Below are 5,189 nucleotides of genomic sequence, written 5' to 3'. Positions count from 1 at the left end.
TCGGGTCTGCTCCAGGGGAATCCACGGCAGTCGTCTGCAGCCTCATCCGCTTGATGCGTTAGGGGCTGGTTGTCGGACGGTGCCGTTTTACCACGATATCGAGGTGTGTTCCGTGTCGTCCTCGGGCGATTCAGATGCGAAAGCGCCGAAGACGCGGGCGTGACCCGTCGTCTGGCGGCTTTGCAGTCTCGGCTCCGTTGCTAGTTCCGGCCGGTCCACCGACAGTGCAGCGGGCTTGGGCAACCCGCACGGCGCGACCGAGTCGATGCAACGAAAAAGAGCGAGCATGAACGTGCTTCTTGCCGCACGGCTCCCACTCGTCTTTCGGGAAGGTTGTGCCGTAGCGAGCTCGAACGCCGTCATCTCGGAGTGCAAAATAAGCGTGTTGGGGCGCCTGAAGGTGGCCTCCGCCGCACACAGACTGCGTCCGGCCCGCCGAGGGCGAGGACGGACGCGCAGTCGAACGATTACCTGGTTGATCCTGCCAGTAATCATATGCTTGTCTCAAAGATTAAGCCATGCATGTCTAAGTACATGCCGAAATAAGGCGAAACCGCGAATGGCTCATTAAATCAGTTATGGTTCCTTAGATCGTTTCTTCCTACTTGGATAACTGTGGCAATTCTAGAGCTAATACATGCAGTGAGCCTGGAGCCCTTTGGGTAACGGGTGCTTTTATTAGACCAAGATCGATCGGGTTTCGGCCCGTATTGTGTGGTGACTCTGGATAACTTTGTGCTGATCGCATGGCCACGAGCCGGCGACGTTTCTTTCAAGTGTCTGCCTTATCAACTTTCGATGGTAGGTTACTTGCTTACCATGGTTGTTACGGGTAACGGAGAATCAGGGTTCGATTCCGGAGAGGGAGCCTGAGAAACGGCTACCACATCCAAGGAAGGCAGCAGGCGCGCAAATTACCCACTCCCGGCACGGGGAGGTAGTGACGAAAAATAACAATACGGGACTCTTTTGAGGCCCCGTAATTGAAATGAGTACACTCTAAATCCTTTAACGAGGATCAATTGGAGGGCAAGTCTGGTGCCAGCAGCCGCGGTAATTCCAGCTCCAATAGCGTATACTAAAGCTGCTGCGGTTAAAAAGCTCGTAGTTGGATCTCAGTTCCAGACGAGTAGTGCATCTACCCGATGCGACGGCTCGGACTGAACATCATGCCGGTTCTTTCTTGGTGCACTTCATTGTGTGCCTCGAGATGGCCGGTGCTTTTACTTTGAAAAAATTAGAGTGCTCAACGCAGGCGAGTCGCCTGAATAAACTTGCATGGAATAATAGAACAAGACCTCGTTTCTGTTCTGTTGGTTTTTGGAATACGAGGTAATGATTAAGAGGGACGGACGGGGGCATTCGTATTGCGGCGCTAGAGGTGAAATTCTTGGACCGTCGCAAGACGAACTACTGCGAAAGCATTTGCCAAGAATGTTTTCATTGATCAAGAACGAAAGTCAGAGGTTCGAAGGCGATCAGATACCGCCCTAGTTCTGACCATAAACGATGCCAACCAGCGATCCGCCTGAGTTACTCAAATGACTCGGCGGGCAGCTTCCGGGAAACCAAAGTATTTGGGTTCCGGGGGAAGTATGGTTGCAAAGCTGAAACTTAAAGGAATTGACGGAAGGGCACCACCAGGAGTGGAGCCTGCGGCTTAATTTGACTCAACACGGGAAAACTTACCCGGCCCGGACACTGGGAGGATTGACAGATTGAGAGCTCTTTCTTGATTCGGTGGATGGTGGTGCATGGCCGTTCTTAGTTGGTGGAGCGATTTGTCTGGTTAATTCCGATAACGAACGAGACTCTAGCCTATTAAATAGGTGCGGGGTTCCCAGCACCTTACAACCTTCTTAGAGGGACAAGCGGCTCCTAGCCGCACGAAACAGAGCAATAACAGGTCTGTGATGCCCTTAGATGTCCGGGGCCGCACGCGCGCTACACTGAAGGAAGCAGCGTGTCTTTATCCCTGTCTGAAAAGACTGGGTAACCCGTGGAACTTCTTTCGTGATTGGGATAGGGGCTTGCAATTGTTCCCCTTGAACGAGGAATTCCCAGTAAGCGCGAGTCATAAGCTCGCGTTGATTACGTCCCTGCCCTTTGTACACACCGCCCGTCGCTACTACCGATTGAATGATTTAGTGAGGTCTTCGGACCGATGTCCGGCGCGGCCTTTCGGTTGCGCCGGTCTGTTGGAAAGATGACCAAACTTGATCATTTAGAGGAAGTAAAAGTCGTAACAAGGTTTCCGTAGGTGAACCTGCGGAAGGATCATTAACGGATTGTGAAGGGTGAGCGCCTCAGCTGCGTCTGCGCCCGACACTTTCTGCCGCTGACCCCGTTTGGACGCGGGGTCGGCTTTTCCCCACGGGGCTGCCTGAATGTGGAGCGGCACCCCGTGACAAATTGTTGCGCCCAGCGGACGCCAACACCGCGACCTTGGACGGTCGGCCAGGTGGCGGACGCGGGTACAAACGGCGCAACGCACTCATAGGTCGGCTTTCGACCCGCCACTGCACCGTGGCTCGAAGCGCTCGAAATGCGCGACCCGACCGCTGCGGGACCGCCTAGTACTGTAAACAGGAGCGGCGGAGCGCGAACGGCGAGTCGTGGTTACGTCGGTAGAAGGCGAGGCTGCGCGTTCCCGAAACGCCAGCCGAGTGCCCTCCCGACCGTTCGAGCGTGCAAGAACGAGACCCGACAATCGCGCGGCGACTGCCAAGTACGAGAGGAACGGCACAAGCGTCGGCGGTCGGTCAAGGAACTGGCGATGTGACGGGTCCGCTGTGCACCAGTGCATACCGTCCCGCCGTCCGCGGCAAGCGCCTCCGCGTCCTCGGGTGACGGAGGCTGCCGGTCGGTTCTTGCAGGCGAGGGATCTCGCTGGCACCGGTTCGCGTTGACGCGCGGCCGGTCATGGCACGGCGATGCGACGGCCGAGGTGCGCAGTACTCGATGGAGGAACCGCACGCTCCGATGACCGTCCCGCCCTCCGCGGCGTATGCGTACCGACCGTAATGGTTGCAGCAGCGCCGGCCGGCTTTTGAATTCGCCACACGAAACACGGTGCGAGATCGCGGTTAGGGGAGCGTCGACGTTGCCAGGCGTTTTGCTTGCTGCCGAGGGAAAGGCGGCACGGCCACGTCGCGCTCGTCGCGATTAGCGGGTCTGCGCGCTTTGGGAAGGTGCCGCAACGACTTGCCGAAAGAGGAAGCACGGAAGAACGAGGGACTTGGACGTCCCGACAATTGAACGCACTTGCGGCCAGGCCCTTGCTGGCTTCGTTCTTCCGCCTCGAGTAGGCTCGTACGCGGCTCCGGCGCCGAAAGTGGTCCTTGGCACCGACTTCGGTGGACGTGGGAAGTGCCGCGCAAGTACGGCGCGCCTGGCTCCACCTGTTGGCTAAAGTAGGCAGCCGGATCGGCATTTTGGTGTGCGGTGGCAAACCGTGGATGCGAAAAAAGCTTGTGCGATTTCGTGGAACAAAAAGCGGGGGTCCCCCTTTTTATGCGGAGGAGACCGACCCGCCCGCCGTGGTGAACCGCGACGCCACGGTAAAAACGGGAGAGGCTTGTCGATGGGACCGTGCATCCCGCGCTCCACGGAGGCCGGGAGGCGGCCGCCCGAGGAAATGTGTAGCCGTCGAGGCCCGCATCTGCGTGCACTCTTATCCAAATGGGTGTACCGCAGGCATTTTCTGGTTAGGCGGGCCAATGAGAGCGAGCACACAACGATACCTACGGGTCCGGCTTGGAGAACCGGCTTCGACGCCTCCCGAGTATTTATAGAGGGGTGGACCACGAAAGCACTCGCAAGTAGCGGAAGCGAAACGCCGTCCGAAACACACCGTTTGCTCGATTTGCGGCAGCCGAAAAAGGCGCGGCAGAGTTTTGGAGTCCAAGCGTGCGCTGAAAAGCGCCCTTCTTGGCCACTGTTTGGCCGAGTGCCAGAAACGTTTGGTTTTGACTGTACGGAATTGAACAAACACTTTTTCACGACTCTAAGCGGTGGATCACTCGGTTCTCGGGTCGATGAAGAACGCAGCCAGCTGCGAGACTTGGTGTGAATTGCAGGACACACTGAGCACTGATTCTTTGAACGCACATTGCGGCCTTGGGTCTTCCCTTGGCTTCGTCTGTCTGAGGGTCGGATCACATATCAAGAGAGCCTTCGGCGCACAAGGGAACGTGAGCCGTCGACTCGTTTTGACCGCGTCGGCAACACGGACAGCACGCTGAACACCTCACAGCGAGCGCCAACAGCGGCCACTCAAGGGCGAGACGGTGGCGACCGTCGTGCCAGAGCCCAACCGAAACGGGGGCGACCGACTGCATTGAGGATGTGGCACCTCGTTGAGACCGCCGCAGGACTTCGAGTCGGAAGGAAGCCTGCAGGGAAAGTGCGGTCGAGGTTGCGTACTCCTCTCTGCGACCGGGCGCGCAAGAGCTGCGAGAGCCACGGACGCGCAACTTTAACGCACGGTAAACACGAGGAGCGAAAGCCGGCCAGCAAAGCTTCTCCAGCCGTGCGCAAAGTGCGCGAGATCGCAGCCTTGCGTTGCGCTTGTTGCCCTCGAAGTAAGCAGGGTGTCCCGTAGACCGGGCGCTCGAACACGCTGCGGGGCCGTGCCTCCTCCAGGCTTTGCCGCGCGAACAGGGAACGTTCGCGCGCAAAGCGCAGGGAGGTGAGGAGGCTGCGCCCGACGTTTGCGGTTCGCTGCGTACGCGGTTGATGCGGAGAGCACGGCGCGACGACTTGCCGCGAAGCGGAAAAAGTCTCCCGCACGAGTTGGCGAAACGTTGGCGAAGCTTAAGGCGTTCTCGTCGTAGTCCGCCGTCGGTCTAAGTGCTTCGCAGTTCCCGTCCCGTTCAAAAAACTGGGCCACTCCAGTTGGGGCGGGGGCGACGCTACACGAGACGATGCCTCTCGCCAGGCTGCGTGGCTGCCCTTGCGGCGGCGGCGACTGGCCTCGGCGGTGTTTGGGCTTTCGACACGGTCGTTTATCACGCAACTGCTCGGACGACGCACGCGCGCAGCGGAATGCCGCTTGCCAGCCTTGTGAAGATGTGACCCTGTACAGGGTTGCGGGCGCACTTGGTAGGGCGTCGTACTCGGTTCGCGATGGGTTTACGAACGTGTCCCGTCACTTCCACGTCACACCGGTTGTGCGCCGCACGCGTGCA

The 5,189-nt window shown here is 58.5% G+C and overlaps 2 non-coding genes across 2 annotated transcripts; both read left to right on the top strand.

Moving 5' to 3' along the window:
- The first annotated feature begins 468 nt into the window (after positions 1-468).
- Positions 469-2,283, top strand: LOC142792027 (small subunit ribosomal RNA). The gene has a single exon (XR_012890591.1). It is a non-coding gene; the product is annotated as a small subunit ribosomal RNA (ribosomal RNA).
- A 1,719-nt stretch (positions 2,284-4,002) lies between these two features.
- Positions 4,003-4,155, top strand: LOC142792010 (5.8S ribosomal RNA). Its single transcript, XR_012890575.1, has one exon. It is a non-coding gene; the product is annotated as a 5.8S ribosomal RNA (ribosomal RNA).
- Positions 4,156-5,189: the final 1,034 nt, after the last annotated feature.

This window comes from Rhipicephalus microplus, unplaced genomic scaffold, assembly GCF_043290135.1.
Source record: "Rhipicephalus microplus isolate Deutch F79 unplaced genomic scaffold, USDA_Rmic scaffold_201, whole genome shotgun sequence".
Lineage (NCBI taxonomy): Eukaryota > Metazoa > Arthropoda > Arachnida > Ixodida > Ixodidae > Rhipicephalus > Rhipicephalus microplus.
This window is presented reverse-complemented; position numbering and strand designations above follow the sequence as displayed.